The following is a 26,981-nucleotide window of genomic DNA, read 5'->3' on the forward strand; positions in this document are numbered from 1 at the left end:
ACCCGCGTCCTCGCGGACAGAAAAAAAAAAGAGAAAAAGATTTTAAAAAATGACTGAAGGAGAAAAAAAACACACACACACATATTGCACGCGCGCACGGATCTCACAAACGTGTCTACTAAAAATGCACTACAGATCATTCCTGTACTACTTGTAGTGTGTAATAACTACTGGAGTTTGACGAGGAACGTGAATTACTAGTATTTTGCAAGGCTAATACAGCCTAGTTACACTTTTGCTAACCATCCAAAAATTAGAGCGTGGCTCACCATAATCGGACCCTTAACTTGGTAATGTGTTATGACCACACGCGCGCACACACACTACAAAAAAATTCACGAAAATAAATTTGACGAAGAAGGAACGCATACAAAAAAAAAGAAAGAGAGAAAGGTAGCTGACCTGCATGGCTTGAACGAGACGAGGTTGACATAGACGAGACGAGGTTGGCGTAGGAGAGACGAGGTTGATAGAGACGAGACGAGGTTGGCGTAGGAGAGACGAGACTGACATGGACGAGACGAGGTTGACATAGACGAGACGAATGGCGGTTGAGGACGGCTGGGCATAGGATGATCTCAGGGTCGTGGGTCGATCAATAATCGGGCGCCAATGTTGAATACGAATTAGGACAACGGACAACGGGAACAAGTTAGTGGGAACGACATTTATTATAGATGACAAGACACGAGACCAAGACGAACGAAACGACTACATTGAAGAGTGAGAAAAGAGAGAAAGAGATCAAGTCTGAACGGCAAGATAAAGGGCCTGGGTAGCCATGGCAAATATGGGCGCGCAAGTAGCTACCCAGGCCAACGGAACAAAAGGAGACAAAAGGTGAGTACGCAAGTGCATGCAGGCCAGCTAGAAAAGGTACGGGAGGAGGTACCTAACAATACCGTTAGAGAAAACTAAAGGGGAAAAATGCAACAATGGGGAATAGGAACTAGTTTAGGAACCACTTGCAGTCTCAGGGGTCAAAATACTTCGTTAGAACTCTTCGTACCCTCTTCCCCTCTACGTCATTGACAGCGCGCGCTGGATTCTGACGGTGTGGCGGCTGGCATGTGTGGTCATCAGCTATGGCGGCCTGCAAAGTCTCGTCTGCCAGTGACTCGCCATTGTACTCGCAGAAGATGTACAGAACGAAACAAGCGTAAATCACATGGGGATGATCGTCCATGTTTATGTCCATTGCTCTCCGCAATGCAGCAAACCTGACCTTCAGCCTGCCAAATGAACATTTAAGAGAGCATGTTTTTTTTGTTTTTGTTTTTTTTGTTTTTTTACTATGTTCACACTCCCAGCTCGAAAATAATAAAGAAAGACAATGATACTGAGACTAGGACGAACGTGACAACTATTGAGCAGGGGCTGCACCGAGACGCAGCAGTGATGGTGGGGCATTGATGGCTCTGCCGACCTGAGGTCTCGGCATCACAGCCAAAAACACGCACCAAAAACAAAAGATAGAGCTGTACGAGTCAGCAAAATGAAAAGAAAGGAAGGGTTAACATAAGCGAGTGTGCGGGAGAAACTGTGAGACTATTAACAAATTACAAGGGCTGTTACTGAGAGGAGCATCATCATGGCTGATCATGGCGAGTCGGTTGTCTGAGCCAGTTGTGGTGCATAGATAGGGATAGAGGAGAACTACGAGAGCATCATCATAGTGAGTCGACTGCCCAGAGCCAGTTTGTGCTTCGCAGATGGCGATAAACATTAGTTTTGAATGCTTGCATTCCCTTGTTGCTGTGGGGAGGCTGGGACAGAAGAGCGGCGGGGAGGGAGTTCCAGTCACAAATACAGCAGTGTGGGAACGAGCGCTTTAATGACAGCGGGACAGATGCAAGCAGCTGGTGTTGGAGCTGGTGGTCATGGCCAATGACGCTACCATGCTCGCTGCGAGTTCTGGGGCTGGATGAGGGGAAATGGCGTGGTGGCAAAACAGAGAGCAGCTGCGGAGGGCCAGGCAGGTAATGCAGCTTGTATAGGCAGGCAAGCGAGGCAACAGTACGACGGATGGCCAGGCTAGGTAATAGTGCACCTGGACCGATGATTCGCAGAGCACAGCGCTGGATATGATCCAGGCGTTGCAGGTAGCTGGGCGGAGCATCTATCCAGATGAGGGGGGCATACTCCATAACTGGTCGAACAAATGCCTTGTATACTGTGGTGCGGCCGGCTGGAGAGAGAATGTGCGCTGCACGGCGCAGGAAGCCCAGGCGTTGTTTGGCTCGAGTGGCAACCTTCCGGAGATGAGTGCTAAATGACAGCTTCGAGTCAAAGGTCACTCCAAGTAAAAATAGAGAGCCTTCTCCTCAAGGACAGGAGTGCCGCCGAAGACAATGCGAGGCAAATTGATGGGGGTTCTGCGGAGAGTGGCGGTCATGGCTTGGGACTTCGACGGTTCGAAGGAGATGCGCCATCTGGGCCCCACTGATGCAAGCGATCAACAGAAGTCTGGAGGCTCAATGCTGCGTCGGCTGGGGATGTGTCGAGGGATATCAGGCTGTACAAGGTAGTATCGTCGGCGTACGCCTCCAGGTGGGCTCCGGGTGACAGGGTCTCTGAGGCGTCGTACACGTAAATCAGGAAGAGTGTAGGGCCGAGTATGCTCCCTTGGGGAACTCCTGCTGATATGGTATACAGCGATGAGGTTTGGCCGCCAACCAAGCATTGAATGGACCGTCCACCTAGGTAGGAAGAGAGCCAGGTATGCAGGGGGCCGCCAATGCCAAGATGGCGGACTTTGTGGAGGAGGCCAGCATGGGACACACGGTCGAATGCTCCGGCAATATCCACGGCTAGAATACGTGCTGCACCGCCTCGGCCGACGGCTGTGATCCAGGCGTGGTGTAGAGCCTGTAGCGCATCTGAGGTCCCGAGGCGGCGACGAAACCCGAACTGGTGGGGTGTCAGGAGTTTGTAACGTTCAAGGTGATTCATGAGCTGACGATTGATAACGCTCTCCATAATCTTAGAGATTATGCTCAGCAGTGAAACTGGACGATAATTCCTTAGGGCGGATCGTGAAGATCGCTTGTGGATTGGAACCACGCTGGCAGTCTTCCACATTTGTGGCTGGACTCCGTGCTGGAAGCAAAGAGCAAAGAGCTGATAGAGTGGCTTGGCAAGTTCTCTGGCGCATTCCTTCAAGACACGAGCGGAAATACCGTCGGGTCCAGTCGCCTTTGAGGCATCCAGGCGAGCTAAAAGCCGGTGGACTGCATCCGGGCGAAAGGGGACTGTCGTTAGTGCAGGTGCGTCAGCGAATGCCGTGTCCGGTAAGTCCATTGTGGTAAGGTCGCGGCCTTGCACACTGCACTTGTGAGAAAAGAAACGTGCGAAAGCCTCCGCTTTCTCATAGCTTGTGGCCCTCTCGCAACCTTCACTATCAACGAGCAGGGGAATGTCCGTGTTCCGACCCTCGCCACAAGCACACTTTAGCTTTGTCCACCATTCCTTCTCCTTCAGGGACCCATTCGACAAGCTATGTCTGAGGCTGTTCTCTTTGGAAACTCTAGATCTAGCGAGGACTGCGATAGCATTGTTTACAGAACGTGTAAACTCATGTTTCAGTGCAAAATCGTGAGGGTGCTTCCTCCAAGTGGGCCAGCGTTTGTCCTTCTCCATCATGGCGGCTGCACACTCAGGTGTCCACCATTTCGGATCCGTTGACTTCACTGTCAGTGTCTTGGACGGAACGAACTGGGAAACGGCTTTCATGATTGTGGCAGTAACGTACTCACACGAAGTTTCTGGGTTGGCAGTAATGACGGTTGACCAATCAACCTGGCGGAAAAAGGATCGGAGGCGGTTCCAGTCTGCCTTTTCATAGCGCGAGACAGTTCGTTGCACCGCCGCTTCATGGGTAGGAAGAACACCTGTGAAGTCCGAAAGAATTACAGCGTGGTCAGATCGACCAACAGGGGACATTATCTGCGTGGTCACTGGAGAGTTGAACGTAGACATCACCAGGTCGAGTGTGTTATCCCCGCGAGTAGGACTCTGAACGTGCTGCGTGAGAAAGTGGGCTGTGCATGTGTCTTCGAGGGCTTCCCCCGCAGGTGTGGTCTTCGAGCTATGGAGCCAATTGCGGTTATGCACGTTAAAATCACCGGCGAGTATGAGGTTGGCACCAAGTGCACGAGCAGAGGGAAGGATGTCATCGAGATGGTTAATGAGCGTAAGGTCACTGGGCCCGTCGAACCTGGCCTGTAAGCAGCGCCCAAGACTATCTTTTGTCCAGGGGACAATTGAATGGATAGCCAAATGAGTTCGTGATGTGGAGAAAATAACTCATGAATTACCATGGCTGGGAGTGTAGATCTGATCCATACCGCCACTCCGCCACCGCTTGCTGTTCGATCCAGCCGGAAGGTGGTGTAGCCAGGGAATGTGGAGTCGGATGGTGGAACGGTGTCATAGGAAAACTTTGTTTCCGTCACTACTGCTATGTTGGGATTTTGCTGGTGCAGTGTGTGCTGGAACTCAGTTAGCTTGTTTCCTAAGCTAAATGCATTGGTGCAAAGGAGTCTGAGTGAACATTTAACGGTATTGTGATGAATGACAGAACTAGGCATGGGTGTAAAAATGAAAGGTAAATGTGTATCAAAGTGATAAGTTTCTGAAGTGACTTACTGCAGGAATTGTTGGCCACTCTCAGGAGATTTTCGTTTCCGTTTCTTCCGTTGCTTGGATCCGGTGGTGGTGGCACTCTGGTCCCGATCAGGTGTGACGCTATGGCGTGAACGCTTGGATCGGTTGACTTCCCACCCGCCAGAATCAGGATCATCGTCGCTATGGCCTCCCAGCTGTGGGCCTAGGGCTGTACATGCATCGCTGTCTGCCTTCTTGGCCTCTCTGTCGGAGTCGCAGGGCAAGTTAGAAAGCTGCTGGTTTTCTGGCTTGGATAAGCTTTCTTTGTCGACCAATGATTCAGTATCAGCAGAAAGAGGCAACTCTTCAGACTCAGAGGAGCTGGAGTCGCTCTTGTCAGCTGCTGGGAGATCAGCCTGCTTAGACTTGGATGTTGGGCATTGTGATTGGGCTTTACTTTGCTGCTCTGTCTGGGCTGGGTTTGCGACCACATCAGACAGGAGTCGACGTGTGCGTTCAGTGTCTGTACATGTAGGTGACGTTGAATGCCGTGACTGCTGTGTACTACCGGTACTGGCAGTGGTACTGCGGGCCTCAGGGCAGTCCTTGGCAAGGTGCTCTGGCTTGCTGCAAATCCGATACGTGGGCTTTTGGCCACTATAATGTACGCGGAAAGTGCCTTTCCCGTCTCTGGATTTCACGTACGAAGGTACGGCTTTATTCGACCCCAGTACAAAGGTTGCAAAACGGACTCCGGTTGCAATAACAACGTTGTCCCGTACCTTAAGTTTACCGTGGCGGATGACGCCCTGCACGGTACCGTATGGAGCAAGTGCGGCTGTAATGGCGCCATCCGACACCCACACAGGAACATCGTGAATGTGCAACTGAACATGAGTGTTTTCTGTCAAGGATTTTGGAAGGATATGTTGTCCATTGATATGGTAGCCATTCTTCACGACTAACTGGGCAAGCTGGATATCTGTGAACGTTAATCTGCATTGGCCTACCGAACTGACCTGGATAGATAGGATGAGCTCAGCTCCTATTCCGTGTTGCTCGAGGCAGCTCACGTACTCGGCGAGTTTCAAATCCTTTGGAGCTGGAAATAGCACAGTTCGGGCCATCATGTCCCTGGCGCTTACTTTCCGCCATGGGTCGACTTCAGCTGGTTCCCGAGATGTATCAGTGGTCTCCATGATCCCGGAACGGGCATATGTGGGGCTAAAACGCCCAACCACGAGATTTTTTCAGAGCTAAAACAAGCTTTACCACACGTCACTGAGACGAAAAAACGTACATGTCTGAGAATACCAAAGTATGTGTGCAAGTGGAACTCTCCGATTTCGCTCGAAATTTGCAGGTAGGTTCCCTTTGGTGTGTGGATCGATTGTGCAAAGCCCTTGAAAAAGTTTCTGAAGGGAACCTTGAAATTTGCATACCCCTCAAAAATGGCCGAAATATCACATTATTTATGGGTCAAGAAACGAGTCACGCCACAGCGTATCCGAACAAGCTATGAACAAAACTCCATCAAGCCAACATTGCCTCACCTTAGAAGAGTTCCTGGAGCAGTACCGCTTAGCCATGCCAAGGTCCCAGAAGACGAGGTCTATCACCCCCTGACGCCACAAATGATCGTCTTGAAAATAGCCAATTTACAAGCGCTGGCAAAACAGCCAGCTACGTCCTCATTTGGCCAGAACTATACAGCGGCAGATAGCAGAACACCTCTTCTAGCGCTGAGGACATGTCTCCCATCTTCCTTTTCGTGTTTTCTTGAAATAAACTTTTTTGAATTTTTCCACTCGAGCATGCTGAAATACGGCCAAAGTCATACCTGCGCAGGAAAGCTTGCCCCTCCGAGACGTCTCCTCAGCAATTTCTACTCCAACACTACTCCCAAGGCCGCAGAACAAAGTGTATTGTTGACTCTGACAAGGAAAAGCAGCGGTGATTACTTGTCACTCCAAACGACAAGCTTCTCCTTGCGCCACCAATGATTTTTTGTGCGACTGTTGATGCAAAAGTGATTGAAGTCCTGAGCACAGTTTTTGAATTTTACTACAAGAGGCACGGTGAAATCACGTGCCTTGTGACGCAAGAATGCCAAGTCGCGTGGATCACGGGTCACGAGATTTCAGAGTCACCTTCGTAAAGTGCGATTGTTACTCGCCTTGAACGCCCGTTGGTCTGGAAGTGATCACACTTGTGTTGTTACTGCGCTCAAGAACACGCTGACCGTGTTGTAGGCCTACGAACCGGGACTTTCCCTGACCATGTAGGTCGATGACCAGTGAAATGATGATTAAATCACATCCTTTATGACGTAAGAAATCTGTCAAGCAGTTCACGCGACAAGTGCGTGCAGCCAGTGTTGGTCGCGTGCTAGTCAACACAAAGCGACCAAGATAGCAGCTTTCGTCAATCATCGACATGAAAACAAGGGACTTTTACTGTTGGACTATGTTCGGGATTTCAGGAGGTAAGTGTGAAAGATGAATAACTCGCCATGCTGTACGAGGGGCATATTTCAACGGCTTGCTGCCATTGCAACACTCCTAGGACAGTTTGTGGGGGTTCTCAGCAGATCAAGCAGGAAATGCAGCTCATCATACCTCTGCCATCATGGTCTGTTCCGAGTAGCTTTCCAGACACGTTTGCGATCGATGGCCGCGTGTCGTGATCCAGGAAGCGTCATCCTACGTCACAGAGCACGCGATCTCACCGTGCATCTTGCAATAAAATTCAAAAACTGCGCTCAGGACTTCAGTCACTTTTGCATCAACAGTCGCACAAAAAATGATTGGTGGCGCAATGAGAAGATTGTCGTTTGGAGTGACAAGTGATCACCGGTGGTTTTCCTTGTCAGAGTCAACAATACACTTTGTTCTGCGGCCTTGAGAGTAGTGTTTGAGTAAAAATTGCTGAGGAGACGTCTCGGAGGGCGAGCTTTCCTGCGCAGGTATGACTTTGGCGGTATTTCAGCATGCTCGAGTGGAAAATTCAAAAAGTTTATTTCTAGAAAATGCCAAAAGGAAGATGGAGGACATGTCCTCAGCGCTAGAAGAGGTTTTCTACTATCTGCCGGTGTATAGTTCTGGCTAATTGAGGACGTAGCTGGCTGTTTTGCCAGCGCCTTTAAATTAGCTATTTTCAAGACGATTATTTGTGGCGTTAGGGGGTGATGGACCTCGTATTCTGGGATCCTGGCGGGGCTAAACGGTACTGCTCCAGGAACTCTTCTAAGGTTAGGCAATGTTGGCTTGATGGAGTTTTGTTCAAATTTCAAGGTTCCCTTCAGAAACTTTTTCAAGGGCTTTGCACAATCGATCCACACACCAAAGGGAACCTACCTGCAAATTTTGAGCGAAATCGGAGAGATCCACTTGCACACATACTTTGGTGTTCTCAGACATGCTCTCTTAACCCTTTGCGGTGCATCAGTCATTAACGACTGATATTGTGTACGTACCGTAAAACTGTCGTAACTCCATCGATTTTAGTCCTGTTGCAAATATCGAAATATGTAGATCAAAGAGGAAGCTCCAAGCTTTCCAATGGTGTAATCGCCTTTGCGATAGGAGAAACGATGATAAAGATATGGCACTCGATTACCATTCTGGACTTGCACAGTTGAAGCCTATAGTGCTTTTGCTGCGGTGTGCTTCCACCACCTGCATATCTTTTCATAATGTACGGCATGAGAGGATACGCAGGGTCACCGAGAAGAAAAAAAACTGGTATCGGGTCCTCATCTTCCAACACTGTCGCTCTGCAGGGTGGAATCTTGCCAGATTTCAATGCGCCATTCACAGTTGAATTGGCGAAGACACGTCCATCGTGAATGCTTCCCGACCACTTGACGACCACATCAAAGAATCTGTAATTTGCGTCGCAGCCTGATTGGACATTCAGCGAAAAGCGGGACTTCCTGTTCAGGTAATTACAGTGAAACCTGTCTAAGGCCACCCCTCAAAGGACGAGTAAAAGTGGTCGCCGTAGCCAGGTGGTCTTCTTATTCAGGTTCAGTGGGTCACGTGACCATATCCATAATGTGATACATCATTTTGATCAGTGCATCACAGTACACACACCTACTTTATATGCTACTCTAGCACGACTCATGTGCATGGACCATGTACATCTACACTTCCTGCACTGATGTGTAGATCTACCATGCCTGGTGCACCATGCAATGCATACATTTACATGACTAGCACTGTACAAAGCGGTCGTGGGTGGGTGGTCGCTGGTCGCGTTGAGCGAGTGGTCGCCTTATCCGAGGTGTTTTGAATGTGAATGCGTCCGTGACAAGGAAAAGTGGTCACAATGGTCGAGTGGTCGCCATTACAGGTTTTACTGTAGATGAATCCAATTTCGGCTGTTTGATGTCGATATGGGTGCCATCCACTGCTCCAATGCACTGAGGCATGTTGAATTTATTCCTAAATCCGTCCACCAGCACCTGCACTTCCTCGGTGGACGAGGGAAGCTTGATGAGCTTTGGTCCGAGATGAGCCGATAAAGCGCGGTACACCCTACGGATTATCTGAGAAACAGTCGCCCTTGACAGCCATAATGAATTTGCAGTTTTTCTCAACCGGCCTTCGTCATCTAGATAATACAGTGTCACAGCCACCTGTGGTTCCACCGAGGTGCCTCGTCTCTGTGCTCTGCCTTGCTATGTGTGGGCCGAGTTCTTCGCAAAGTTTCATGAAAATTGCTTCACACATTCTGAAATTCTCTTTCCATTCCAGAGGAACCACTTAGTGCGAAAGGAAATTCTCCCACCATTGCGCTATCCTTCCAGGCCGAACCCAATACTGCCGTATGCTGCGGCTGACTCGTGGACGCCTCATGACCGTGGTACTCTTCCCTTGCACCATTAGAATCAAGTCTTCATCTTGACGTTGCAGGTTGAGGACGCAGAGCTCCATTGCACAAACAATCAGCTGAGCGTGAACAATCAGGCCAGTCAAACAGCAGATGAGGCTTGCTGCATTCATCCATTTCTCTGGTGGTAACATTCTTCTCTCACCTACAACAGCTGTGCTACAGACGTGCCTAGAGTATGAACTTTTCGAGGAAGAAGATAACACAATCCGAACAAACTAACAGTTACTTCTCTTCGACTGGGCGCGCGCGTGACGATCTCGAAGTATTTTTTCTTTATTTCCCGCCACACCATTCTGGCATTTCCATGGTAGCAAAACGTTTTTGCCATTTACACGAGAACGAAATGGAACGAAAACGATTGAAAACAACTTTGAAGGCCGTTTTTCGTTTGAAACGTTTTTCATCGTTGTGGTGTAAACGCTGTTATCAAAATCTGTGTAAGGGTATTCTTTTGAAAACGTTTTTCAATCGTTTTCGTAAACGAGGCCTGAGTCACGACTGTACGGTGGACAGCCTCACTGAGTTTGTACACCGTAGGTCGGAAAGCGTGGGGACGCCTGTCAAAGCCCACCAATGCAGCCTACACACAACCGGAAACGGGAAAGTGTCCGCCAGGATATCAGTTGATGCCACCTCCAAGCTGACAGTGACGTTAGCCAATTTCTGGCCAAGGCCGCTCTACTGCAGGCCGTGGAGATTCCACACCCCCACAAATGCAAATGCGGCCAAAAGCATCAGCAGCAGGAAGAGCAGCATCCACCACAAGAACAACAACAGCAGCAGCAGAAACAACGACAACAACAACACCAGCAGTAGCAGCAGCAGCAGGCGCCGCAGCAGCAGCAGCACCAGCAGTCACCCTAGCAGCACCAGTGGTCACCGGAGCAGCATAAGCTACAGTAGCACCAACCAGTTGGAAACACAGCAGCATGATCAAGAGCAACAGCAACTTGGGATTGGTGCCACAATTAACGACTTCCTGAGCGCGAATCGCGACCTGTCCGCAGCCGCTGCCGGCACACCTGTAACCCCCCTTCACAGCCACAAACGTTCCTCTCCGGAATGATCGCCAGACTCGATGTCGCAGGATGCCAAGCGAGCTGCACAGCATGGTGCGCAGCCACCCCAGCATGACACACAGACCTACGAGACCACCACCCAATGTAGGCCATACACCAACCCAAACAACGCCAACGGACAATGAAAACTAAGGCCCCCTCCCTCCGTCTCCTGCTCAAGAATGCATTCAGCATCTACAACAAAATGGATGAGCTTCAGCATACTCTGAAAAGCCTGCATGTAGACATCGCTGTCGTCACCGAGACCAAACTATCGCCCGACAAGGCTACAGTTGCGGAAGTCTCAATCTCTGGCTATTACCCCCAATACGTCGACACCGGATAGCGCAAGGCGGCGGAGTCGCCATATGGCTGAAAGAAGGGATGGCGTACAAAAAGCTGGACATCCACTCTGAGTGTGAAACTCTTTGGATCAGTGTTTCTGCACCGTCAAGCATGAAATTTGGCATCGGTGCTGCCTACAGACCTGGGACGAGTGCAGACAGCGGCTGCAGTACCTTCATCCAGCTGAAATCTGACATCGACAAAGCCCTGCAGTCCTGCTCACACATTATTGTGGCAGGGGACTTAAATGCCCACAACCGAGAATGACTTGGACACCCACGCACCTCAGCTGCTGGAGAAGCTGCAGAAGACCTGTGCTGTGTACATGGTCTCCGACACCACGTCACCTCAGCCACTCGTGGAGAAAACATCCTTGACCTCGTCATGTCGGATGCGCCGGGAACTATGTCTACCACAACCCAACCACCTCTTGGCAGATCAGACCATGCTGTTGTCATAGCCGACTTCCAGCTTACTGCATCTGTAGACCAACCCACCACTCGTACAGTATGGCGATACCAGCGGGCTGACTGGCCCCGCCTCTCTGCCTTCCTCCGGACTACTGACTGGGACACAATAATCGGTGACGACCCAAACATATCAGGTGAGCTTCTGACCATGCGAATCACTGAGGGAATGCAGCGCTTTATACCATCCAAGGTCTTCAAGACCAGACCGCGGGACCCAATCTGGTGGACGCCAGAATGTTCTGCAGCAGTTGACAGAAAGCACATTGCCTGGCCGAAATTCCACGATGACCCCAGAATTGGAGCGCTCAAGTGTACATACAAGCTAGCATGCCTTGACTCAACAAGATGTCTAGTAAGAGCCAAAGCCAGACATCTCGACCATGTTTGCGGACAGCCCCAAAGTGACGAAGCCAGCTTCCAATGCGTAACCTTTATCCCTCCTCTTCCACTTCAACCCCTGCGCCTTTCAACGCTCTTGCCCCACCTTTCTTCCCCCATTCTGTACATGCTGCTACTCACCGACTTACAATCTGTGTCCTTAATGCTCGCTCCATAGCAAACAAGTCTGGCGAACTCATTCAAATCTGTGAAGATCACACACCCAGCGTAGTATGCATCACAGAGACCTGGCTAACTCCCACACAAGCTTTCCACGTGCCACACTATGAATGCTTCCGTCGAGACCGACCTGTTTTAGAAAATAGACAGAACCGTGACCCACACAGGGGGTATGGAGGAGTTCTAATCTTAGTTCGTGAAGGTCTGTGCACTTCCATTGATCAGCTACCGGATTTTCAGGAACCGGGCTTGGAAGCGGTAGCACTTCGGCTTACACTCGCTGAACATAAGCTTGTCTCACCTCCTGACCTGCCAACAACCCACCTAACAGTAGCCTGTATCTACCGTGCTCCTTCCCCGTCGACGGATGACTTCTCGACTTTTCTCGACCGCCTCCAAATAGCCCTGCAATCAACACAAAGGAAGCCCGAAGCCCTTGTGATATCAGGCGACTTCAACTGTAGGTATTCCAGCTGGTGCTCAACTGACCAAACGGATGCACAGGGTCTGAGTCTTGACAACCTCTTCTCATGCTATAATTTGACCCAATCGGTAACCTTTCCCACCCACCTCCGCTCGAATGGACTTGGCAGCTGTCTAGACCTTATCGCGAGCAACATCCCTAACCAACTCAACCACATTCAACACCTGGCTCCTCTTGGCGCATCAGACCATGCCGTCCTGCTGGCTGAGTTCTCCTCCTCAAAGTCTTCCCCCACAGCAGCCAGCACCTGCCGTAGCCCACCATCTACACAAAAATACAATGTCCTGAGTGCCACGGATAACATGTGGAATGCCATGAATGTTTTTCTCGCAGCTGTACCCTGGTCTCAGGTCCTTGCCTCCCATCGACACGGCTGTCTCCGCATTCACTGACATCCTTGAAGGTGCCTTGGACCTATATATAGGAAGATCCTCACCTCCTCGTCGGAAATCACGCCACAAACCCTGCCCCTGGATGACTCCATTACTGAAAGCAGCTATTAAAGTCAAGAGCGATCTCTACAGCATCTACCGGAAATACCCATCCCCTACAAATTTCAACAAATACAAACACCAACGTAACTATGTAAAATGCCTTTCCAGATCCTGTCATCGCTGCTACATCCGCAACCTCCGTGCCACGATATCTCCCACAAACCCTCGCCTCCCATCCCTCCCTGTGCTCATTCGTCAACTGCAAAATCCTACCAGCGCCCGGGTTATACCTTCGAAGATGGTGGGCCCCAATGGTCGAACAAGCACCTCTCCGGCATCCATTGGTAACTTATTGAACTGCCACTTCGTTAGTGCTGGCTTACAGGTTGATCCCGATGCTCCTATTCCCACTATTTCCTCTCTACCTCCACCAGCAACTACATTGCACTCCCTGATCATCACCTCATCGACTGTTCACAAGTATATTGCAAGACTGCCTCTGAACAAATCCCCCGGAGCTGATAGGATCACCAATGAGATCCTCAGGAAACTGAGCTACTCAATTTCCCGCCCACTGTCCATTCTTTTTAACCTTTCCCTCTCCTCCGGCACATTCCCGTCACGATGGAAGTCAGCCACTGTCATTCCAGTGTACAAAAATAAAGGCGACACGAACAACCCGTCTAATTACCGACCAATCTCCCTCCTGTCCTGCGCCTCCAAACTGCTAGAGAGAATAGTGTACGACCGCTTGTACGACGATATCTCCCCTCTTCTTCACCCCGCACAATCTGGCTTCCGTCGTAAGGACAACACATCCCTGCAATTATCCCGCATAATCCAAGACCTCTGCTCCCTAAAAGACCAGCGGCAGGTCTCCTGCATCTGTTTCTTCGACCTCTCCAAGGCCTTCGATCGCCAAACTTCGTGCCCATGGTGTCTCCGGCTCCCTACTCGCCTGGATAACTAGCTACCTCTTGGACCGAAATCAGTGCGTCACAGTAAATGGAACCTTATCTGACCCCGAGTCTGTGACATCCGGAGTGCCCCACGGCTCCATTTTAGGTCCCCTGCTCTTCCTCACATACGTTAATGACCTCCCCTATTCAATTCCCAATATTTCTTTGTTTGCAGATGATACCACTGTCCTTGCTTCCTCCCCATCTCACGCCACCCTGTACCCCAAAGTTCAGACCTGTATCAACGACATTGTTCAGTGGATGAGCACTTGGTACCTTAAGCCAAATGTGACCAAAACCGAGCTCCTCCTGTTTCCCCCTCCCACAGATCCAGTGCCCATCTTCCACTTTCCCGATGATCCCGGTCACCCTATCTCTGTAGCGCCCCACCATAAACACCTTGGCATTGTCATAGATTCCGCCCTCTCCTGGTCTCACCATGCTGATCATGTGTCGTCCAAAGTATGCCGATCTGTCGGCATAATGTCAAGTCACTTGTCCCATTTGCCCAAAAATTGCCGGATTAATTTTTAATCATACATTCTTCCCCTCTTCACGTACGGCTTCCCTTCCTGGTCCACCATTAACAAAACCCACATAGGTAAATTAGAAGTTCTCCATCGCCGTATACTGCGAATCATATTCCGTACTGATCGTTATACCTCAAATCTAGACTTGTATGCTGCTGCATCCACTACCACTCTGCAACATTACCTTGATGCTTCAAAGTGCACCCTGGCGCATTCAATTTTCCTTGACCAGCACCCTGCTCATTTACAGTCCCTTAATTGGTTCAATTCAGGTGGCACCACCCGAAGCTGCGTTCGTCTCCCCCTAGCTAGGTCTACCCTATTCGTAAATTCCCCTTTCTTTTCCTCCTACTCCACGTGGCTCCAACTGCCTCCCGGTGTTAGACAAGCTCCAGATATGCCCAAATTCCGTACCCTCGTCAGACAGCACTTCAGTATCTCCCAGTAAACAAAGTCAATGTCACCACTTCCGCTGCATAGCTCGCTGAGCATCCCATTGCTTTGTAAGTTGCTAATCCCTTCCCACTTTGTGTACGTGCTCTTAATTTTCTTTTTTTCTCTTCTTCCGTGGTTGGTCTCACCCTCTACTCAATTCAATTGGCTGTCTTGACATGCCACAAGGTGCAGAAATAAATAAATAAATGTCAAGCAACGGCTCCTGACGGGCAGCCTGCAGGACAGAGAGTGATAGTGCGTGAATAAACGAGTTGGAGGGCATGGCCGCGACAGCTCCATCCCAGTCCTTGTTGACCCCGATGGCATGGAATGCACCAAAAGCCACGACAAGGCTAACGTCATCGGGAAGTACTTTGCCCAGAAGTGCAGCCTAGACGATGACTTTGCAGAACCGTCTGGGCCGTTTCCGCATGTCCACCAGCGCACCGCAAATACGCTTGCAACAGTCCACTTCGGCCAAGCCACCGTACGCCGGACACTCGATCCGAGCCCTTAATCCAAGTAAATCCACTGGGCCTGATGCAGTACCCGCTAGAGTGCTGAGAAAATGTGCCTACTCTCTGGCGCTGCCCCTATCCAAGCTGTTTACCCTGTGCTTCTGCAGTGGTCATCAACCTGCCATGTGGAAAGTTGCCAAGGTCGTACCGGTACACATGAAAGGCCCAAAATACCGACCGATATCACTACTGCCCATAATGTCTAAGTGTATGGAGTCCATCGTGAACCGCAGCGTGTCCAACTTCCTGAAGAAGAATGACATCCTTTCTCACAGGCAGTTTGGCTGTCGCACAGGACTTGGAACCTCTGATATGCTGATTGCTCCTCAGCATGATTGGATCCTTGCAGCTGCTGGTGGAGGCCTCGTCAGGGTCCTCGTCAACTGGCAGAAGAGACAGCAATCCTCCAGCAGGCAGTGGACTCACTGGCAGCATGGGGAAGCAAATGGAGGATCAAGTTCGAGCCCACAAAGTCGCAGACATTGACTATCAGCCACCACCGCCCGCCAAACCCCCGAACGCAATACGCTTCCAAGGAGCAGTTGTACCAGAAGAAGAGGAGCTCAAGCTTCTCGGCGTCACTTTGTACAGGCAGCTGGTATTCCACAGCCATAACCGACAGCTTGCAGTACGCGGAGCCCAGCGGCTCGGCTTCCTCCGTAAGGCATCGGTCGTGCTAGACCCAAAGTAACGGGCAATCGTGTACCGAGGCTTTATCCGCCCTGTGTTACAGTATGGCATGCTGGTGTGGATGAGCGCAGCCCCCGCCACCTTGGCCCGCCTCACTGCCATCTAGTGCCGTGCCCTGCACATAATTGGAGATGGATCGTACCTCCCGAGCCTCGACATTCGACGTACCGTAGCAGGGCTCTGCTTTCTGTACGAGCTGCACTTTGTGGAGGGTCCGGAAATGGTGAAAGACAATCAGCCACCATCATCAGCCGAACCGCAATGCCGCATGTCTACTCGTGAGACAACCATATCAGCAGCACATCATCCATCACAACTCACCAGTATCCTTCCTCCTCAGTTACGAAGCAACACACTCCGCTCATTTCCCCACTCCCTCATAGCAACAGGGAATCAGCTCCCACCTACCCTTTTGCAATCTCCCCCTTCTCGCAAAGGTATGCACACGTTCAAGAAAAATGTCAACGACCACTTGCGGCGCAGCAAGGGGGAGGGGGTACAGACAGGTTATGATCTCTCCATCGCAGCCAACACACCAGCCTAATTATACTGACCGCACTCAAGCTCCCTTCTACCCCTCTCTGATCCCCTTCGCTCAGCCTTAATATGCGATTATCAGCTCTCTCCATCTTCCTACGGTGCACTGCTTTTACTATTGTTATGTCCTATCTCAATCTCAAATTCTCCCCATTACCGTTTGCAAAGCCGGTGCTTCCCTTTTGGAGGCACATGTTCTTTTCTCCTATGTATCGGCGTACAGGAGTAACGATGATTCCGAGACCTTTGGTCGGATGAGTTACTCTTGCCCCGCCCCCACTTCCATCCAATATGCCACCGCCCCGCTGTGCTGCATCTGATGGTTCTGTGGTATTCAGTAAAAATATATATATTAAAAAATCTTGACCCTGGCTAGCAGCTGTCTCTGTACTCCCAACTCCACCAGGATACTGTCATTCGTGCGCTTCTCCATCCAGGATACTCTATCCCACCGTACCGTTGTATTATTCAGCTCCAGCCAGCTGTGTTAAGGATGATGGTGTAGAAACAATATGCTGAGAAATGTGAAGCTTGCATTTTTCGTCAATTCTGTTTTCCACCAGTGGCCAATGAGTACGTTCATGGAAGCGCTCTTTATGCAACATGAGTGTTGGATCTTATTGAGTGAGGTACATCAGAAGAATATAATTGTGTGTGTATGCCTGGGTGTGTGTGCTTGTGTGTGAGTGAAAGCCACTTCATAGCTGTGTGGTGTAGACCAGGCTGAATAGTGGCGGTCAATTCTCCAGCCTTGCAAGTTGTCGAATGGTGCAATCCCAGCACAAGCTGCCATGGCTTCCGCTGTAGCATTGCTATCATCGCCTTTGGCGATGGGCGTGCAATGGTCCAATGGTGTGTGTATGTGTGTGTGCGCATGTGTTTGTGCGTGTCCTGCTGAACAGTTATATGCCGGTTTTGGAGTAAAGACATGAATGTCAGTGCCCTCGGTGTCATCGTTGGTTCCGGAGCAGCTAAGGCTTGGCGGCTGTGCATCACTGCACCGCTTCTAGCTCATGCCTAGCACCGATCCCCTCAGCTACTGCTGCCGCCGTTGGTACTAGCGCTCGGAGTTGCTGCAGTGCTCACATCTGCAATCGTTGTTTCCGCTCTATCCAGGGATCCATCGCTGTTCAAGGCACTTGCACTGTCCTGACTCCAATGGCTAGAGAACGGGAGAAGTTCCCGCATATTTGTATCTACTCTCACCGGTTCCAACATTTTACTAGTCTCGCCTCTTGAGCGCCATCAGGTGGCGTGCTCCTTCTGTCTCTCTGCTACCCCTCCTGGGCCCGCGTGACCCTTAGGCCTAGTGGTAGTGGCTCCACAGGACAGGACAGGTGTGTGAGGGTGTGTACGTGTGTGTACGTGTGTGTGTGTGTGCTTGTGGCTGGGTGTGTGGGTGTGGGTGTGTGTGTGTGTGTGCCTGGTTTCAGTGTTGTCGACAGAGGGTCGAGAAGGAAGCCCTAAACATCCTGTGTCCGAACTACAGAGTGTTCCGTCGTCCTGGTGACCTCAAGCGGCATGCGCCATACTGTAGATTTCGGGTTTAGAGCCTTAGCTTGAGGAAGCCATCGCTATCATTGCTACGACAATGGGCGTTCAAGGTGTGTGTGTGGTTTGGTATTTCCTTGACCTTGAACTTTCCAAGTTGGAAGACTGTGGGTTAGAGCTACGGAGATGTGTTGAAGCTAGGCGTCAGGACGTCGAATGTCTCAGTACTCTTGTCAGTTTTGTGCCTAGTGATTGCACTTTCTGACCGTATATAGTATCATGTTACAGTGATGGAGAGTTACTCTTAACTCGTATCCATATGTGCTTTTCCTTTCCACATTTATTTTGAAACTCGGATGTTGAGCCATATTTTATTATTATATATTTCTCTCAACTGGTGGTCCATGACCAATTGGTACGCAAAGTGCGAGAGAGGGGTGATAGCCAACCACGGCAAGAAAAGAAAAGAAAGGAATAAAGAAAAAGCGAAGGAAGAAGGGTAGACAACGTTTCACAAGTATTCGGAAAAACAATACTGTAAAACATGAAATTTTAGGTGCTTCAAAATTTCCGTGCCTGGTTTCTGTACCGAAATCATCAAAATTAAAGTTACACCGGTAATTACATGATTTAGAGTATTCGTTCGCTTCATTGAGCAATCGTTTCCACTTTGGAGTACACAGACCATGCAGCAACAATTCTTTCATAGTAGGAAGCAAGTGTGGTCAGTGTCCTTCGCTCTGCATCAGCATCAGGGGGGCTTGTTGGTTCCGTGTCCAAGCTCTTCTTACCGCAGTGACAGTGAATACACGGGCGAACACCACTTGGACCATACGGCCGGAACACTTGGTTTTAAATTAATGGCATAGTCGCCAAAGATAAATGCCCGGAGTCGTCTGCCGTTCCAATGCGTCTGCTGCAGCAAACTATCTGCTCTTTGTGTCTTTCCAGTGCTGTCTCAATGTTTGCAGGTTTCTTAACTGCTTCGAATGGATAAACGGGAATGGTGCTTGTGCACAGAATGTGGGTTATGAAGATTGGCCAACTTCATGACACGAACGAGTGGCCACCATGGTCACCACTCATTTCGATCCAAACCTCTGTTGCTGGAATTGGGCCAGTGCGCCAGGTCAGCTGCGTAGCAGCATTATGCATTTATTTTCACTCATAAAACCCAATACACATCACCACCACATTGCGCTCTTGGCGACCCAAACTCTGCACTAACATCACCATCGCCACAGCAGAGTTTGGACCGGCCAAGAGCGCAATGTAGTTGTATGGTGTATTGGATTCCGTAGTGGCAGGGTCGTCGCTACTTCTTCTTCTCAATTTGTTTACTCATAAAACGAAAACAGGGGGAGAACGAAAAGAAACGAGGAAAAGGACAAACCAAAGGGAGTTCCAGGTAATGTGCACAACACCGCCAACAATCCTGAAAATAAACCATGCAGGCCATGACGATCTCAGCATTGGACCCCTTGTGGCCGTCGGTTCTTCACTACACGTGTATTTTGGCACGTTACGTCGTTGCCTGCAATACATGACCTTCCTGTCCGCTCAGACTCCAGGTGTAAGCCGCGCGCCCTCAAACACTGATTTAGCTTTCTTACTTGGCTCCAAGGCAAATTCCTGTCGGCCTTAATTGCCAGTAACGAACCGGCAGCAGGCTGGGATGGCTTCACAGCAGTCCCTTCTAGGAGCTTGTCTCGTTCAGAGGAACTCAACCTGCGTATGCCAGCAACCTCCTGAGCTCGCATACTGTCAGCACCGACACACATTGCTGTCTCTCTTCTGGTCAGCTCTTCATTTCTCTGTCTGATTGTTGCGGTACTTGCAACATTAGATGACACGGATCCCACTGTTGTGCGCTGGAATAACTGGGCTTTTCCACGTGGAGCAGTCCTGACCTGCAGCTTGTCCTCATGCACACGTGCTTGAACAAGATGCTCGACCAATTAATCACCAGCATTTCCGTGCAACTTGGATTGTGAGGCCGACAGGACTTCTGCTGCTGTGCTGGATGTTCGTGTTGTGCGCATATGCCAGTGCGGGAACCGCCTGGACGGTGCATGCATTCGTGCACATTTTGATGTAACGACTTCACTAAGTTACAGGGCATCCACGCAACCCATCTGCATAGTTGTTGCAGTGTATAGCGCTGAGGCTGACTGTTCTGGTGACACGTGGATGTGGATGCAGCAATGTTGATACCAGCACAGCATTCTGGCATGTTGTACTTGTTGTTTTGCTCGTTCAGCTACTGACAACTGCATTTGCAGCGGTGGAGTTCATTGCAGCAAGCTGTTTCCACTGCACCATCCATCCCCAAAATGTACGCTTCTGCACAATGTTCTCGTCTATACATCTTTCCTTTGACAGGTCGGCTGGAGCTGTGTATGATGGGATAGACTTCTCACGCACATTTTCTTCTGGAATGTGCAAACCACTTGTGGTTCGCTGTGCTCACTCTGAACATGTCGTGGTTGTGGTAACTGTGTGGCGGTGTGGCGGTGTGAGCTTGGTATACATTGCAGACTTTACAATTTACCCGCTTATGGGGTATGACCACAGCCTCAACCACACCACATGAAACCTGAGGTGCATCTTGCAATGTTGTTGTTGTTGTTGTTGTTGTTGTGTTTATTTTAATTCGCAAACCAAACGGGCAGATCTGCCCAATGAAAAGGTGGCGAATGCAGATAGAAAGCAGTAATAAATGAAATTGGGGACTGATGTAATTAGGATAGAGGTGGAGAAAAACTAAGCCAGCTGATCATCAAACAGGACGTCTGGTACTCTAGGTACTAAGGCCAGTAAGTGTGTGCGGGATCATGCTGGCGCGGAACTGGCGGAGCGTGGAGATGGCACGTATATCGCTGGGTAATGTGTTCCACAGCTGGGCGCCCCGGAACGCGAGGCAACCCTTGCCGAACCTGGTGGAAATTGGCGGTTGGCGCAGACCCATGGTGGAGTGCAACCTAGTTGGGCCAGCTGCCGAAGGAACTAGGAGGGCTTGCAGTTCAGAACTTGCGTGCTCATTCCGAGACCTCCAGACGAGAACGATGAACTTCTTCCTGAATATCTCGGATACTCTGTAGGTGTCCAATTGCAGCAGGAGGGTACGCGCGGAGGTGTGATGTGAGAGTCCGAAAACCGCCCTTGCCGCCCGATTCTGCATGACTTGTAGCCGATCCAATTGGTTGGCAGTAAGAAGCGGGGAAAACGCGTTGGATCCGTACATCAGGTCAGACATGATGATCGCTTTAAAGTAGAGAACTCGGCTCTGATGAGTCAAGCAGCGACGCAACCTCCATAGTGCTCCGATCCTCTGGGCCAGTCGAGCGGTGCAGCGATCAACATGGGGCGTCCATGACAGATCCGAGTCGAGGAGCACTCCAAGATACCTGGCCGCAGTAACGACAGGAATCGGCGTTTCATGACAGTTTACATTGATCGTATGCTGGGGCTGCTGAGGCTGCCTGTTGGGGTATACAGGGATCACTTGGCTCTTGGCTGCATTCAAAATGAGACCACGGGTCTGCAACCAGTCAGCAAGTGCAGAAACCGAGGCCGATAGCGTAGCAGATACCGTGTCCAGGGATGTGCTGCTGCTGATCAGCGCAATGTCATCGGCAAATTGAACTGATGAAGACTGGTTAGCTATGGTTGGAACTTCGCGGGTGTAGATACTGAAAAGGATCGGTCCTAGAACAGAACCTTGTGGCACGCCACAGGATGGTGCAGAAATGGCACTCTGATCCCGTCCAATACAGATACGCTGAGTACGGCCCGACAGATAGGCGGAAAACCACTTTAGGGCTGTCCCTGTTATGCCGATATCGAATAGGTCCTGGAGTAGCCGTTCATGACGAACCTTGTCGAATGCCTTTGACATATCTAGAAGGCATATGCCAGTACACAAACGCTTGTCCCGTGCACTAAGAATACGATTTAGCATAAGTACCAGGGCATCCTCCGTTGAGTGGCCTGCGCGGAATGCAAACTGAGTCGTGGGGAGGGTACCAGATATGTCCAGAAACTGGGCTAGCTTCTTTTGTACGACTTTCTCCAAGAGTTTTGATAATATGGGAAGTAGGGACACTGGACGGAAGTTAGTGGGAATAGACGGGTCCCCGGCTTTGAACAGCGGGATAACGTGTGCGAGTTTGAAGGCTGTGGGGACAGTGCCATTGACAAGCGAGGCATTAAACAACGTGGCCACGGACGCAGCTAGGATATCGGCACAGCACTTCAGAAGGTGACCAGGTATCCCGTCGCTTCCTGTTGCTTTGGCAGGATTGATTTGTCGGAGAAGCCGTTCTACTTCGCCAAAAGACACTTGGGGCAATTCTGACATTGCAGTCTGAGGCTGTGGACCTTGCGGTAGCGGGATGCTGTGAGGACGGGCATTGTCTGTTACTACTGCCTGGAAGACTGACGAAACTTCTTCAATGGGGCAAGTAGGCTCCACACGTACTCTCTTCCTGTTCGTAACGGAGTTTATGACGTTCCAGAGCTTGCGCGGGTTCTGACTGGACGCGGCAATAACACTTGCACATTCTTATCGAATGTATTCTGGCTGTATTCTGTACATTTTCAACTGTACAGAATATGTTTCAACACTTTACCGCGTTGTATGGCTGCACTGGTGAAATCGCCTGCCTCCAACTCGGCTTACTGGCTCAAGAATGGTGGCATGCGTCTCCACGATAGCTTTTTACAAGTAAAAAACACACATTTCGAAGCCGCCGAAAAATTGTTTCCTTGTCTCGCACAGGATCGAATTTGTTTTTCCTTGGTTGTTTGGGACTCAAAATCTTGCGATATTTCATTACTTACCTCGCAAAAGGTCAACAACCCTTAGTTTGGGGCCCAGTTTGCTTCGCGAAGAAATGACCTTTCATAGCTCGCAATGTCAAGAAGGAAACACATGCCAGTCCATGGATTCTCAACGGAAGAAGGAAAATGAGATATCGACAGAAAGCTGTGCATGTAGGGATGTCAGAAATCACTACTATTTTCGAAATCGGTGTGAAGTAACATAATATAAAAAAATGCAAAATCACGACGCCATATATTTTGCACCCTAGCCCATACAGTTCAACAGCCATGACATGGAGATAATTGACTTTTCACATTATCTGGGTGAGCGGCTACCCGTATTGTTCATTTTACTATTGACCATATTTGTCTGATTGCACCACGGTCTGTATTGTAGCAATATTTCAAACGTATTCTTGCTGCTGCATTTCATATCACATTATTGTATCGTATAATTATGTGGAGTTATTTTGTTATCCCTCATCCTCGATTCTCGGGGAGTTCACTTTCTGATTCTCTTTCTCTCTCTCTCTCTCTCTCTCTCTCTCTCTCTCTCTCTCTCTCTCTCTCGGGGAGTCTCACTGACTCTCTCATGCTTTGGGTCTCTGCAATTTTTGGAATAAACACTGTTTTAAGGGGAATTAGAAGCCTGTTGCTCTGTGTGAGCTAGCTAACTTGGATAGCAATTATTTTTTGTCTACGTAGGTAGCCACTAGATGGATCGATCGCTCTTGTCACTGACCTGCGACGAGGCTGGGTACACCTGCTAATCATGGAACAAAGAGATGATGTTGCCATGCCATCACCATCTTGGGTTCATGCACGTTTGATATGTTGAGTCAAATACCAAGAATAACTACGCCCAGTTTTCTTTCCATCCTAGAAATCCACACAGTCATTGAATACATACCTACAACATTGAGTTGATATGTCTGTGTTGATACTGCTGTATCTGTAGTACACCTGTACAGTCCAGTGTAGGTTGGGTCCAAAGTCAAGTGTGATGATGTGTTCCAGAATAGTCTAGGGGTATCGCTAAAAGCTGTCAGAGTAAATGCTCCCTGTTCAGCTATAGTTGTACTGGTATTAGTATTAGTCAGTCGTAAATACTGACCACTACCACCAGCATCCAGTCCTTGAGCCCGACATGATGGTAAATGACCTAGTCCAACCTGTGCTGTACTTGATCCATTCAGGTAGTAGACTGTGAATGCTGTACTGGCACCAAGCGAGGGGGCTTGTAAATTCGCAGAAACCTGACCTGTACACACCACAACAGCAGTACAACAAAATAACACACATCACCCAGTCACCAAGTATCTCCGCCAAAGACATAAACCACCCCACTCACATAATCACCTTCCTCTCTTTTACACGTATCAACCTTGAACTGCACTGTATTCAAATAACAACCTTGTAATCTTCTCAACATGAATTGGTACATACTGCCATAATGCTCCCAAAAGGCCGAGACCGTTTGGTTCTTCGAGGTGAAAGGTAATATCACGACTCTGATCTTCTCCACTTGAATATAATAGGACGGTTGCCCCTGCAGCAATGAAGTCATTTTCAAATACGTACTTGGTTGCCTCGCATTCACCTGGTGTAGGTGTGCGTTGTACGAACACTTGTTTGAATCCATATTTTTCTCTGCACCATTTCTTCATATTTTCATCGTTTTATTGCCGATATTTAAGGGCAAAGGTAGTAAAGCTACTTCTGGAAATTACAGGCCAATCTCTCTCTTATCATGCATTTCAAAATGATGTGAACGAATATGTTATGATTAGTTGTATAGCCATGTTGCCCCTGTCATTCACCCTGCTCAGTCTGGCTTTCGTCGTGGAGACTCGACTTCCCCGCAGCCGACTCGCCTTGTACAGGACATTATCGGAGCAAGAGCAGAAAAGTTGTACACGGGCATTTGCTTCTTCGATCTTGTCAAGGCGTTTGACACAGTGTGGCATAGAGGTCTCTTGCGGAAGCTTCAAGTCATGGCTAACATCTCTGACACACCGTTCAAGTGGATAGAGAGCTATCTTTCTGGGAGAAGCCAGTTTGTGTCCGTGTCGCGAGCAGGCTCTCCAAAGCTACCCGTGCTGTCGGGGGTGCCTCAGGGCTCAATTCTTGGACCATTGCTTTTTGTTTTGCATGATCTACCAAGTCATGTTTCTGGAATGTCATTGTTTGCTGACAATACAGCTGCTTTGCGCCACTGTAAAACTGTCAAACAGCTTGAGTCAGAATTGCAAGACGCGATAAATATGATTGTCACCCGGATGTCCAGTTGGAGGCTTCAGGCAAACGTTTCAAAAAGGGGTAGGATGCTGAATAAGGCACATGCAAAACGCACGCACACACCCACAGACAGGAAACAGACACACGGGGGATCAGATCTGGACAGATTGTGTGTTGTTCCTGTGAGTTTTATCGATGTTCAGTCCCGGTTTTGTGGGTTTCCGGACTCCCCCACCCGGTTCACCTCCCAGGGGTCTAACCCTCCTCTGCCTCCAACGTCACCGTTACCCCGTGTGAGATGTATGTCGTGTAATTTATGAACAGAGTGAATTGGGTAGGGGACCAAGGGTGACAACGGCTGCCCTGAACGAGCCTGGCCTCATGTCGCCGCAGCTTCACGCCTCATACCAGCATGCACACAGGCAACCATTGCCAACATCACCGCCCATCGGGCTTCTCCCTCCCTCATCATCACTGCCCATCGGGCTTCTCCCTCCCTCATCATCACGGCCCATCGGGCTTCTCCCTCCCTCATCATCACTGCCCATCGGGCTTCTCCCTCCCTCATCATCACTGCCCATCGGGCTTCTCCCTCCCTCATCATCACTGCCCATCGGGCTTCTCCCTCCCTCGTCATCACCGCCCATCGGGCTTCTCCCTTCCTCGTCGTCCCTGCCCCTCGGCTGTCTCAAACCACATGGGTATGTGTAAGTTCATTGAATAGGCAATTCACGCAGAAAAAATGCCCTATCCTAAAAAACGGCAAGAACAGAACAGCATAGGCAGCAAGCGCAAGAAAAAACACTAAGAGACAACAATAAAGGCAACCTCATGGCGGGCGATGGACAGCACCGGGGAGGGGGGGGGGGGGCAAGGTAACCAAAAAATCTATTTGAGGCCGTGTGGTAAGACCCCTAATGAGCACAGTGTCGGGGAGAACAAAAACGGACTGCATGAAAACGGAATGGTGGTGGTTCTGGTCCAAAAAGACAGACCAGTTGGGATGTGTGCTGAAATGAGCCGAAACCGGGCTGGAAGGTTTCTCGGGTAACGGTGAACGGGATTGCAAGCCCACTTGGGCGCCAGAACGGCCACCATGGTGCTGATGGCCAGTCAGGAAAAACAACAGTGGCATGACACGGTATGGCTCTGAGGAAATGAAACAATTTGCTTAACAAGCGAGGTGGGGGGAGACACCAATTGATTTCACCTTCCCATGATTGAGTGAAACAGTCAACAGCCGACGAACCTGGGGACCACCAAAGGGAGTTGAAAGTAGGGTGTTGATGGGACAAATGACTCGCAAATCCATCGACAGTATGGGGGCCCCACTTCTTATCAAAATAAACAAACAATACGGCCGAAATAGCCCAGTCATCCATGTCTGGAATCCGTGAGAGATAGTCAGCCGTGGTATTTTCACCCCGGGGGATCCACTGTGCAAACAGTTCAATGTGTTCGCGTTGACAGAAACGAAAAATGTCAACAGCTTCTTGGTGCAGCGTTGGGTTACGGCTACCGTTACACAAAATGGACACCACGTTCTGGTTGTCGGTATTAAGACAAAATGCATGGCCAGACAATCGCGACACTAAAGAGATTAGGGCAAAGCGGGCAGCAAGAATTTCCCTCAATGAGGAGCTGGTGTGTGCGGCTGACATGGTCCAGGGCCACTCGCCCTTTGCAATTTTAACTCCGTTCATCAGGCTGAAACCACCCCACCCAGAGTCACTAGCATCCGTGAATACCAATTGCAGCGTGCGGGGCCCGGCAGACCAGATGGGTCTCCCGTGAAAATGATCAAATTCAGATTGCCAAAAACTTAATTCAGCCTTAGCAGCATGCTCAAGTGGGATAGCTATCTCCCTGCCTTCTTCTAGGGTTGGGCCCAGACATGTGCGCAAGC

At 49.8% G+C, this 26,981-nt stretch overlaps 1 long non-coding RNA gene across 1 annotated transcript in view; it reads right to left on the minus strand.

Moving 5' to 3' along the window:
- LOC135827758 (uncharacterized) overlaps positions 1 to 24,071 on the minus strand; it is a 44,685-nt gene extending 20,614 nt beyond the window's left edge. Inside the window, exon 1 of the long non-coding RNA XR_010555547.1 lies at positions 23,748 to 24,071. This is a non-coding gene — a long non-coding RNA (uncharacterized LOC135827758). The remainder of the gene's footprint in view (positions 1 to 23,747) is intronic.
- Between the last annotated feature and the right edge of the window lie 2,910 nt (positions 24,072 to 26,981).

Source organism: Sycon ciliatum, chromosome 11 (genome assembly GCF_964019385.1).
Source record: "Sycon ciliatum chromosome 11, ocSycCili1.1, whole genome shotgun sequence".
NCBI classification, from domain to species: domain Eukaryota; kingdom Metazoa; phylum Porifera; class Calcarea; order Leucosolenida; family Sycettidae; genus Sycon; species Sycon ciliatum.